This window comes from Cupressus sempervirens, chromosome 7, assembly GCF_028749045.1.
Source record: "Cupressus sempervirens isolate cs-2001-9-10 chromosome 7, ASM2874904v1, whole genome shotgun sequence".
NCBI classification, from domain to species: Eukaryota; Viridiplantae; Streptophyta; class Pinopsida; order Cupressales; family Cupressaceae; genus Cupressus; species Cupressus sempervirens.
Window position 1 is genome coordinate 810,633,810 of NC_143124.1, and position 14,139 is coordinate 810,647,948.

Below are 14,139 nucleotides of genomic sequence, written 5' to 3' on the forward strand. Positions count from 1 at the left end.
CAATCTTACCTCTTTATTTTACACCAATTCTCTTAGAAAATGATATTTTGTAGCTTTGTGCTTAGTCTTGGTATGCATCATAGGATTCTTTGATATATTAATTGCACTTTTGTTATCACATAAGATACCCACTAGATCGATGATCTCTACCTTTATACCTACCAATAGTTTTTTGAACCAAACAACAATTGATCAATTAACTATTGTTGCCACATACTCTACTTCTATTGCACACTAAGAAATGCAATTTTTCTTCTTACTTCTCCAAGACACTAGTCTTATACTAAGAAATAATGTTCCCCTACTGGTTCTCTTATTTTCATCAACACTTCTTGGCCAATCAACATCTATGAAGGCTTTCAAATCCAAATTTCCTAATTTCTTGTATCGTTAACCGTAGTCTTCAATACCTTTCAGATACCTCATGAATCTCTTGATTTCCATATATGATTTTCTTTGGGAATTTTTTAGAATCTTGCCACCATACTAATTGCTAATGTGATGTCAGGCCTTGTGTGCACTACGTATTGCAGTTTACTAACCATTGATCTGTATGTGGTCTGGTTTACTTCCTTGGAATCATCATTTTCAAAAATCTTATGTCTAGTAGACATATGTGTTCTAACTATTCTTGAATCCTCCATTCCAAATTTATTTGGTATCTCCTTGATATATTTGGATTGAGTAACATAGATACCATCTTTCTTCTATTGAATATGTAATCAAACAACAAATTTTATCTCTCCACACATTGACATCTCAAATTCTTTGCTCATTTCTTTTGAAAAAATATTTTCATAAATTATCATTTCCAATGAATAATGTGTCATCCATAAAGATTTCTACCAACACAATATTCTTGTCTAGTCCTTCTATGATGTACAGGTTGTTGTTATCATTTGTTCTTTGAAAACCAATCTTTAAAAATTAGTTATGAAGTCTTTCATACTAAGCTCTAGGAGCTTTCTTGAGACCATAGAATTCTTTATGCAATTTACAAACCATATCATTTTTGCTAGGATCTACAAAACATTCAGATTGTTCTATGTAAACTTATTCTTGAAGAATTCCATTCAAGAATGCAAATTTTATATACATTTGATAAACTTTAAATCCTCTATGTGCAACATAAGCAAGTAAAGTTCTAGCATCTCCTAATCTTGCAACAATAGAAAAAGTTTCACCATAATCAATACCTTCTTCTTGAGAATAGCCTTTTCATACTAACCTTGCTTTATTTCTTGAAACTACTCCATCTTCATTTAGCTTATTTCTGAAAATCCATTTTGTGCCAATTACATTCTTATCCTTTGGTCTAGGAACAAGAGTCTAGGTCTTATTCCTATTTATTTGTTATATCTCTTCATTCATAGCTTCAATCCAACTTTCATTATCCAAAGGTTCAAATTTAGCAAGAAAATATGTACCTTTCAATTTGTTCCATGTCATTGTACCATCTAACTTGTCTCCAATGATCTAATTAGGTGCATGGTTCCTTCTAACGTATCTTGCTAACAGAGGTACTTTGGATTTAGAACACATTCCACTTCCTTCACCATGGACTTCTGCATCATACTTAGGTCCCATTGTCTATGGCCCGGGTCCTTCAGATGTGGTTTTCTTTGGCTATAGCTCAGTAGCCTCTAATAGTGACCTAGGTCCTTTAGACTGTGACTCAAGTTGCACTGGTTGTAACTCGAGTGCTTCTAGAGATTTTGGGAACTCAAGAGGTAATTTTTTTTTTACTTTCAATTGGATTTGGCAATGTATCAAGTTCATAGTAATTAAACTTTCTATAATCCTTTAGTTCTTTGTTGCTCTCTTCTTCACTCTTTTTTGCAAACTCATTAAGTCTTACATGTGCACTATCTATAATCTTATGAGTGGATAGATTCAAAAATTTATATAGTTTACTTATGTTGGACTATCCTAGGAATATACCTTCATCTCCTTTGACATCAAATTTACCATTCCTACTCTCTTTTAGAATATAACATTTGCTACCAAATACTTTCAAGTAACTTACATTAGGTTTGTAGCCATACCATAGTTCATAAGGAGTTTGATTTGAGTCTTTCTTTAACTATACTTTGTTTAAGGTATTCACTATAGTATTGAGTGCTTCCTTCCAATATGTGATTGCAACATTTTTTTCTATCATCAAAGTTCTTGCAAAATCCATGATGGATTTGTTCCTTCTTTTAGCTATACCATTCTATTAAGGTGTACCAGGGATTGATACTTTTCTTTTAATTCCTCTTCTAGTACAAAATTCATTTAATTCATTAGAGATGAATTCACCACCTCTATCTAATCTCAAGAATTTGAATTTATTTCTTGTTTCCTTCTCCACTTTTGCCAGATACAACTTAAAATTTTGAAAAGATTTTGATTTTTCTTTTAGATATATTAAAGTCATCATACTAGAATAATCATAAACAAAAAGAATAAAATACTTATCTCCACTATAACTCCCAATTCCAATAGATCCACATAGTTCTATATGAACTAGCTCCAAGACTTCTTTAGAATGATAGTTCTTGCTTCTGAAACTTGTCTTGCCCATCTTATCAATTTGACAATTCTTGCATAGACCAATATTAGGTTTCTTCAAACTAGGAATACCTCTTACTCCTTTGTTTTTCTTATCTTAATTAGATTTTCAAAGTTCACATGACATAACCTTCTATGCCATAACCAACTTTCTTCTACTTGAGCAATGAAACATGAACTTTCACTGAGATCTAGGTAGAATAGGTTTCCTTTTGTTTGCTTTCCAAACCCAACTAGATTTCCTTTTGCATCCAGTATCTTGGCCTTCCCATTCATAAATTCTACTTTGAATCCAATGTTATTCAATTTTTCCATGCTCATTATATTATGCTTTAGACCTTCAACCCAATAAGCATTATCACATCTAAGTTCGTTGGTTAGTAGATACAACCTTTTCCTTTTATGAAACATGGTTCATTTTTTCTAAATCTCACACTTCCACCATCATAATGTTCCATATATTCAAACTTTGTTTTGTCACCAATCATATGTTGTGAACAACCACTATCAATAATCCATGTATAATTTTTACTAACATGAGAGATGAGTGCCATTTTATCTCCATCATTAGATTCATCTTTTACAAGAATATAGACCATTTCATCATCTTCACTACTATCTAAATCTTTAGCTATAGATGAAACAAGATTTCTCACCTTTGTCCTTATAGTCTTTGAAGTCCTTGAAATATTTCTTTCCTTTGTACTTATTTTTCTTCTTTTAATCCTTGTCTTCTTTATTTGGACACCTTGAAGAAATGTGACCAACCTCTTCACTAGAAAAGTAGATTAAAGGAATTCTACCTTTGTACTTTCCTTTTCCTTTGGGACACCCTTTTGCAAGCAATTCTTCAATGGCTTCAAGATCATTGTTAGAACTATCTTTCATTTCACTTTCAGACTATTTTCCTTTAGAATTTGTAGCTTTCTTCTTGAGTTATTACTTGGCTTCAAATGCAGACTCAAGATTGCTAGAACTAGGAGTATAATTATCATAGTTATCTAGTTCAAATGCAATCAATCTTCCAACTAGTGCATCCAAAGTTATCTTGTTATTTGGATCATATCTCATTTCTTGAATAGAAGAGACCTTGATTACAAAGATAGGAAGAAGGGTTCTAAGTACCTTTCTTACCACTGTCACATCTTTAATTTTTCCTCCAAAGGATTTGCTAGCACTGATACTGGCTTTGATTATCTCAAAATATTTTGCAATGTTTTCATCCTCTCTCATCTTCATCTGATCAAACTAACCTACCAAGATTTCTTCCTTCAATTTTGGTCCACATGTCATGAGAAGTAGCACTTCCTTTGACCTCATCAAATTCAACATAATTAAGAGATGATGCAATTTGAATCATCATGATGTTATGATTTTTCTTTTTAGAAATTTGCTCCATAGTCAATGTTCCAATAGGAGTCTTATAAGAATTTTCTAGATACTTCAAACCTGAATCACTAATGGTTTCTAGGTGTAACTTCATAAGTTCTTGCCATGCTTTGAAGTTGTCTCTATTCAACTTGGGAATATCTTTTTTGTAAGACATCCCAATCTTTAGCTAAGGTCCTTAAAACCTTCTTTACAAGCACCAACAAGCTCTGATACCAATTTTTGGAAATATAAGAGGAGTAATTGAGAGGGGAGTATTGCTTCAATTACCACTAAAATAAATCCCAGATCTCTTATATGTCAATATACAATATAAACTTCACTAAAAAATTGTAGCATAATAAAAAAAATAGGCATTTAGTTAATATTGATATTATGTTGCAATTCAGTAACCCCTAAAATAACAATTGTGACTCAAAAAATGCTTAGCATGAAAATCTTATGATATTATCTATGATTAACCTTAATTAAATTAGTTGCATACACATGAAAGAAATAACATGAACACAAGTGACAACAAGCTTTAATGTGGAAATCCAATTTGGGAAAAACCACCAATTGTAACTAGTTACTATTTTTCACACTTCTAAAGTGAGCCTTGTTAGGAGTCAATCTTGTTAAAGGTTACAAAACACATTGTTAGGTGTGACCCTATTAGAGGATTTAACCACCTTATTAGGAGTGGCCTTGTGAGAGGTCTTTAGACACTTCAATCTAGAAATGCCACCTTGTGAGAGGATTTACAAATGGATGTTAAACAAACTTTGTTAAGAGATTTAGGTCACTACTACAATGGTTAGAGAGTAACAATGAGATGACCTGATTTCTTATGCAACTAAATTGTTGTTTATAGATCTCAATTGTGGCTTGTATACTTGATCCTTTATGATCGAATGTATCTTTGCAGCTCCACAAGGATATTCTGCTTGTCCTTCAAATTATCTTCCTCTTGGAATCTTCTTATTCTTGCACACTTTCAATCCTCAACATGACCTTTTATTTATACCTTAAGCATTTTCAAGTTGACTTGAATAAAACTTACAATAATTAATATTCATCTCCTTAGTTAGCTAGAACCAAAAAACTAATCCATTACATTCCATATGCCAAAATAAGAAAATCCTTCATTAGCCAACCTAGCTTGGTAGACACTAACTCAAAAATAATTTTCTTGTATTGACCAATAGCACTCGATTAACACAACATCTTTAAAAAATTTCTTTGGTAACCAAGTGAGCTCAGTTAACACTAATTCCATCCAAATTTCATTCATTAACTAAGTGAGCTCAGCTAACACTCAACTTCTGCAAACTTCTCTTTAATGCCCAGCTGAACTTGGTAGATGCTACCTTCTAAACTTTGCAAACACTAGAATGCTTGATAGACATGGGAAATTATCTTCTTCACCCAAGTATCTAGGCATATACCAATTGGAAAAGATATGATATGTTGTGTAACATCAATGACAATATACAATTAACCAATTGTTTTCAACATTTACTTCTATCACCAATCATGGGATTAGAGGAACCACTATCAATTATCCATCTATTACTTTTGTTCACATAAGATATCAAAGAGTTTCTCTCATCTTCATTAGAGTCTTCTTTCATAGCTACATAGAATACCTCTTCATTATTAGTTTTAGATTCAGTATCAGTTTCTTCTTCAACAATATAACAAGATTTTTTACCTTTGTCCTTGTAGTCCTTGTTCTTCTTGAAGTCATGGTGATCTCTTCTTCCTTTGTGCTTGTTGTCTTTTATTTCATCCTTGTCTTCTCTATCAAGACATCTTGTAGCAATATAACCAACCTTATTGCATGAAAAAAATTTATGGGAAGTTTACCTTTGTATTTTCCTTTGCCTCTTCCAAATCTCCTAGCTATCATTGCCTCAAGTTCATCAATTTCATCATCAAAAGTATCATTGTCATTTTTCACATGTTTTTCATTTCCTTTCTTACTAAGAATAATTGAGATTTAAAAGAAAATTCAATAGTAGTAGGAGTGTAATTATCAAAATTTGACATCTCAAAAGTATTAAGCCTAACAATCACACCTTTTAGAGTTTGCTTATTACCTCTTGTACATCTTAGTTCTTGTATTGTAGAAACCCTAAGAACATAAACATGAAGTAGTATTCTCAATACCTTTCTAATTATTGTTTCATCTTCAATCTTTTCACTGGATCCTTTAATATATATGACAACTTCTTTTATTCCTATGCAATATTGTAATATGTTCTCACCTTTTGTCATTCTTATTCCATCAAACTTACCTCTTAAACTTTCTAATTTGGCTCTCAAGACATTTTCATCTCCTCCATAGATGGTCTTTGGTTTATCACATGTTTCCTTTGAATTCTTGCATTATTTTAGGTCATCAACCTTGAAATAGCATAGGGCTGAAGCAATCTCCAACGTTGATTGATTATGTTCTTTCTTTTCTTTCATTTGTTGAGTGGTTAGAGAAATTGTTGTTATATCCACATATGCACTATCCAAAAAATCCAATGCAACATCACTAATACTATCTTTGCAATCTCATCAACATCTACCATGTAGGAAAAAAATTTTTGTTCAAATTTGGTACCTCTCTCTTGTACTTCATGATCTTTAGGTTTGAGTACTTTCAAAATTCTCTTTACAAGCACCAATACTTTAATACCAGTTTTTAGAATATTTAGAATGATTGAAATGGAGGTGAATAATTTATCCAAGGTCCAAATGTACCATTTAAAAAAATAAACACTTGATCAATTTTAGATCCTATCATTCCATTGCTCAGCCTCTACTGTAAACTATTTTCAATATTAACCAAGTGTTCACTATTCTTAAAAATAAAAAACTTGTAGAATGTACACTTTAATCAATAAAACATCATAATAACATCCACACAAGTTTTATACTAATATTTAATGTGAAAACCCAATTTGGGAAAAAACAACAACAACATGTCACCAATTTTCACTCTTCTAAAGTAAGCCCTATTCAAGGTTATAATATACACTATTAAATGTGACCTTGTTAAAGGATTTGATCACCCTATTAGGAGTTTCCTTTCTATAGGACATTAGAACATTATATTAGAATATCACTTGGTTAAAGGATTCACATAGAATGTTAGGTCAACCTTGATTAAAGGACATCAAATATAGATCACAATGGTTAGAAAGTAAAATAAAGTTTGATCTGTTAAGTACAACTTACTTTTCATGTCCATATCTTTGTTCAACTCCTCACATTGATTCATTTTCTAACCTCCATTGTCATCTTATTCTCAAATTCACTTGGAAACCCTTCAAGAAATCACCCTTCACTTCTTCTCAACTCAATTAAGCCTTCTACTTAAATTATCTCATCAACAACATTAGTAACAACTCCAAATCTCTAGAACTCCTTCAAACATGCACAACTTCTTTGCACTCTACTCTCTCTTCCATGCATGTTGAAATTTCACATATGTACCTCCTTAAATAGGTAGTTTTGATCTTTTTCTTCTTAATCAACACTATAGATTTTAGGGTTCTTGATTTGATCCATCAAATGCAATGTATCTAATCACCTTTCTATTTATCTCTCCTTTTCTAGAAACTTCTCCTTGAATTCATCTCTTAGATCATTTACCTAATCCTCTATAGAAATTAAATGATCCAACTCATCAATTCTTATCTTCAACATGCTTTCCATATCCCACAAAATTAACTTAGTTGGGTGGAAATTATGATTCCTCACAAATAGTTAAAATTTTGTTCCTCAGCCAACACTAAGTTTTGACACTTGGTCACCTTTGAATTTTCTTGGTTGCTATAAAACTTCTTGCTCAGCATCAACACTATCACTTGGTTGATATTGATGCTTGATCAAAACTAAAATTAATTGAAACTTACTATGGCTTGGTTAACACTAGTATTACTTTCCATGTACTTCAAAATTCCTTATTGTTTTACTCTATTGCTCAGTTAAGCCTACACAAGTGATCTATCTTTTCTCAAATCTTCAAGAATTGGACATTTTTGTCTTCTCCTCTATCAAGATGATTTAAATAATCACTTTATCTTGTCAAAGTCTAACTAATCAAATGTCCACTTTTATTTTCCTCTTCATAAGTCAACCTTTCCTCTAGATATTTTTTTATGAACAATGTCTCAAACCTCTTCTTTAATCAAATAGATATGCAATCTAAATCAGATAGAAAACTATCTCACCAATAGATTTTACATTAATGACAATACAACAATTATTCCAATTATAGTTTGCAACATTTAATGCATCCATAACACCACTTAGGTATTACAACATAGGTAGGAAATGGATTATCCTTGCATAACACAATAAAATGCCAACTCTACAACTAGATTTAACCTCCTTCCATGGTGATATCTTCCCTTGAATACCTCGCATCCCTGATTTGAAAGTCTATCTAGATTTCTTTCTTGTAATATCTAATGGAGTCCCCCTTGATATTGGGGTGACCTCATATATTGATAGGAAGTTGACTTTGGGGATTGATGTGGGGTTACTGGATGACTTGTTATTTCTACAAAGTATTGGCTCCAAGGTCAGCCTAAAGAAGGTATATAATGCAATGATCCTAAAACAAATTAGAAAGGAACACTAGTCAGATAGTCTAGCTTGGGAGATCCACTTGGGCATCTCCTAACTATATCTCATGGGGATGAAGGTCTAGAGATCCTTCTTCCAGATGTTTTTTGATAATATTTCATTGGGCTTTTCTCCAAGCTTCATGGGTAGGTTTATGTCTTACAAGCATACTATTGAAATGGTTAGGAGATGGGTTTCAACAAAGTGGAAACTTAAATATTTAGTGGAGGTAGCTACAATGGTGGGTACTCTCTTCTTATTCAATTTTTTTATAAGCATGAACATTCTTAATCTAGTAGAGAAAGCTCTCCATGAGGAATTGGGGAACCTCCTTCAAGACACTTGTATCTCCTCCTTCTTAGACATAGATAAAATTGTTTGGGACAAAAATAATTATTAGGAATTCTATGAAATTGGCATATTATAGTGTAATTTGAGAGAGAAGGGCCCTAGAATGGAAATATGTTTGGCAAACTCATTATCTTCCTAGGATAATTTTCTTTTGGTGATCTATTATGCATAATAGTAGACTCAAAATCAATAACCTCAAAAGGTGTGGCTTCCAAATGGTCAATCAATGTGTTTTGTGTAGTTGTGAGGAAGAGACTAGCTACCACCTCCTGATCCATTGCTCCTACTCTACTCAAATACAGCAGAAGTTATTTAGTTAGTTAGGGATCTCTTGGTCTTCAAGAGGGATTCTCAACAATTCATCCTAGGCAAGAAATTTCCATCCCACCATCCCTCATTAAAATTTTATGGAAATCCATTCCCCCATAAGTGTATTGGAACATATGAAAAGATAGTAATAATTGTATATTTAGGGAATAAATTACCCTGCTAGAGGTCATCTATCGAACAATTATGGATCTAATTAGAGAATGTACTCTAATATCAAGAAGGAAACCAACCCCCACCCCCCTACACAACTGGGAAAGTGTTGGGTGGAAGTCTAGGATATATCTCATTTAGTGGAAAAAGTGAATAATTCAAAGGCCCATAAAAGGAATGGTACCAAATGGAAGTCACCCTCAAAATTGGTGGAAACTTAATTTTTATGGATTAGGGAGGAATGATAGGGAGACTACTGAGGAGTTTTCTAGGATGAAGAAGGGATTTGCATCAAGGGATATGTAGATAGTTGTGGGAAAAATTCTAGAAATAAGGTTAAAGCATTGGGTCTTCTTTGAGGGTTAAAGATTGGTTGTAATATGGGAATTCAAATTATGGTTGTGAAGGGTGACTCCTTAATTGTTATTAAGGCCATTAAAGGAGTTAATAAGATGAGTTTGCATGAGATGACAATTATAAGGGATGTGTAAATGTTATTAACAAGGCTTGTGGAGTTTAAAATTCAACATGTGTATCTTGAAGGGAATCAAGTGACAACCAGTCTGGTTAGGTATAGACACTATTGAGATTATGGGTGTTGTACACATTGCATAATATTTTAATATTGTATTATGTTATTTTATTATGTAATTTTGTACCTAGGAGCATCTAGATGGATGTGAAATATGTAAAAATTCCCATGAGATAGACTTTGTGAATTGTATTGTAACATTATGGTAATATTTGATGTAATTATTTAATACTAGGGAAAAGAATTAAATACCCAATATTAAATGTGGGGTCAATGGGTTAGGTAGCACATGGTTTTAGCATATGATTTATGTAATACCACTTAGTGGTTTTGTGGAATTCTCTACTATATAAGAAGCCACAAGGGTAGTTGTTGTATGACAAGACAAAAGGGAAAAAGGAAAGAGTTGATCAAGACAAGGCATGACAGGTTAGCCAAGGGAGAATTTGTGAAGGTTGGAAGCATGAAATAGGATGTGTAGATTCATGCTTGTTCAAATAGATTTCTTGGTGGTGGCTATGTATTTGAAGGCTTCCATGGTTGTGTTAAAATGATATTTTTGCTAAATAATACATGGTGATGGATGCTTTTAGAGGTTGGGTTTTTTTCCCTTAATGAGAGTTTTCAAGGGTATATCTTGTGTCACATTTTTGTGGGTTTGTTGTCTATTCTCTTGCATGTGGATTTTAATTACATATTTATTTTAGATCTATAATGGGCTATGATGGTTATATTTTTTTTGCAAGTTTCCTTACAAGTGGTATTAGAGCTATGATTTTATTGTTGTAACCCTAGATTAAATCCATGTTAATGCATGAGAGAATAAAAGAAAGGGAAAGATATATTGGCTCTATAGGTAGTTTACTATAGATATGAGGGTTTTGGATTTGTTTTCATGATGGGATGTTGGTATATTTTGATCATGTGAAATTGTTGGTCAAAAGGATTTTTTGGATTTTTCATTTAAATGGGGTTTTTAGGGGGAGGCTTGTAAAAATGACCTCTTAGAAAAAAAATAGACCTCACCATTGGATCTGGGTAGATCTTTCCATAAATTTTGATATATAATATGCCCTAATTTAGCCATGTTGATAGAAAAAGCAAAAGGTTCTTAGTTCTATTCTATGATGGCCATCAAATTTAATCCCATCAGAATTTTTGTCACAATTTTTTTTTTAAATTAAAAAAAATCGTAGTGAAAATGGTAAAAAGAATATCTTGGTAAAATGACTATAACTTTGTCTCAGGATATCCAATTGTGGATTTCTTAAAGTCATTGGAAACTTAATTTAGAGCACTAGAACATAGTGCAAGTTTATTTATGTGATTTTGAAATTTTGTTAGGTTTTAAGAGCCTATAAGTTAGATGTTATTTATTTTAAGCATAGATTTGGGCATCGATTGAGCATATGAAGTCAAATTTTGCAATTTGAGTCAACATAAAGTTCTTGGAGAGATATATACATTGGTTCAAATTTGGTATAGGTTTGGCATGATTTATTTAATATATATTAATCTCAATGGTTTATGATATATTTATTGTGGTAACATTGTGAGTTTATGACATTATATATTTTGGAGATTTGGATTTGATGTCATTGTATACTCATTTCATATTTCAGATTGGTCTCATGATGATATGGCTATCAATGTTTAGTTTGGACATGTATGATGACTTGTTGGGTCTATAGGTTGTGTAATTTTTTAAGTGGCCTATACTTATAGGTTGTATTTATGGCTTAGATATGGGTTGTCTTTTCTTAGTGATCTTTCATTATTGATGCATATTCAAATTGGTGACTTGGATTTGGGTTGTCTATGCCCTAAGTCATATCATTTTTTGATTTTTCTTCATGTAGAAGGGATTAGATGTTGTTACTAGGTGTAGTCATGGTGGAAGATTGTGGTAGACTCTTTTATGCTAACAAATTTGACACATTGACATTTAGTTTCTCAATTCATGGATGTAATCATGGCATCATAGATTTTGGCATGACATGATTGGATATATAAGTACATAACCAATGTTCAGTGGTTTGGATTCTTGATTTGGTTATGGTTGTATATCTTCTTGGTTGAGGATCATGGTTATTTGGTTTCTTTTGAAGAACTCATTATGTACACTTTGATTTCTAATGTAGTACAAGGTAACAGAATCCCCAAAGAAGTGTCCTAGCTTCCAAATAACCACACAATGGAAACAAAATAATAATGCAAGATATGATACCGATTCACAATACTTGATTCATAAAAGTAACTAATTATATGCAATGTGTCAGGTTGTAAGGCCTTCTCGGTTATGATTAAATAGAAATAAAATATTAGTTCTACAAGATCCATCAAGATCCAACCCAAAACCTAGCTAATCTAGATCCACACTCTCATAGAAACCTCTAAGAAAGGTCTAAGCTTGTACTTGCAAGCCCACCAAATAGTCACCTTTAGGGTATTTTTTAGTGGTGAATATTCATAATTTTGCAAATTTTAGAATTTTTTTGCTAGTAATTTGGCTAATAATTTAAGATTTAATGCAACCTAAATCACCATATTTTTATTAAATTTAGTTCTAAAATATTGAAAATCAATCAATAATTTAATTTATTGAAATTCTAAATGCAAAAATTTGCTAGAATATTCGATACATTATTCGATTTGATTCACCAAAATATTATATATTATCAAAGAAATTAAAATTAATTCACCAATAATTGTCATAAGTATTGATTGTATTTTAGGGATTTATTACCAATATTTAGTATTCACTATTGATTTAAAATATAATGTAATTATCCTCATAATTTCCACTAGATAAAACATGTTCAATTTTTATTTGTAATATTCCATGACAATTAGTGAACTTCCTATTATTATTGAGATTCGCCAATATTTTATACTCAAAAATTATGATTCCAAAATAATTACCAATGTAAATAATATTTAAAATTAAAAAATTGAGAGATTTGGCAATAAAAATAATTTGGTTTTTCAATATAATGAAAGATTCACCAATAATTTATATCTTTTTCTATATGGTTTTTTAAAGTTTACTCTGATCACCTTGTTTCCCAAATCCCAGCTACTAGCTCTTCAAAGTTTGCTCCTTTGCCACATCCTCTTCTCCAAGTTGGATGATTATTATAAAAGACTTCACAAGACCCCTTACTTATACCCAACTAAGCCGCAAGTCAACCTAATATGCTACAAATTAAATAAACCCTTATATTAAAGGCATATTAAAGCCACAATTTGGATCACAACATAAATTAAATACATATAACTAAATTAAATTCCAAGTCATCTGACCATAGATAACTCGAGTAACATAGAAAGTGAGTGTCATAAATAATTTCTAAGCATCAAAAACTACTATGAAGTATTGTTGAGCTATCATTTTGTATGATGTTGAATGATAGGGAACCTTTTGAACCCCTCTCTTGAAAATCAAATTGAGGACAAACTACAAGGTTCTAGGTAGTCTTGCAACCTACTAGGTTCACTCAGTTGAAAATAAATGTGTATGTTCATGAGGAGGGCTTTGTTGGTTCTAACCAATCTTGGATAATCTATTTGTTGTTTGAAATGTAACCACACACGATATTATTTTTGTATATCTATTTTATGATGAATGCAATTTATCAATGCAACTATATGAGTTCCTATTTTAACCAAGTGTGTGAAAAATAAAATAACAAAGATAAGAGTAACAAGAGTTTTAAGAAAATAACTGAAAGGGAAATTCCTAAAAAACATAAACTAATGTAAAAACACATCTATGAGTTAAATTATGAAAAGAATCAGGTAGGAAACCAATGGAATTAAGAGAAGCACTTCCTCAACTCCACCGATGCAATTATTGATGGGAACTTGATATAAATTGAAATATGTTTCATGTTTCATCAAATTACAAGGCCACATAAAGTGCACTCATGTGATACAAGATGCTATGCAAGAACAATAGATGTTCCTTTCTCCAACTCATCACAATAGTGGAATTTGTTAACACAAGGAAAACACCAGAACTAAAAGATTGTATAATCATAATAACATAATAAAACCATTGGCTCCATTATCATTCATGAACATGCATTCAAAAAAGTAACACACTCTAGCAAGAATAACTACACTTAGAATGAGAGCACAAATAGCTTATATTATTGCATCAAAATAATGGCCTAGAATACATATTACAACCATGTATTTATAAGAAATCATCTCCTCCTTTTGTGTTA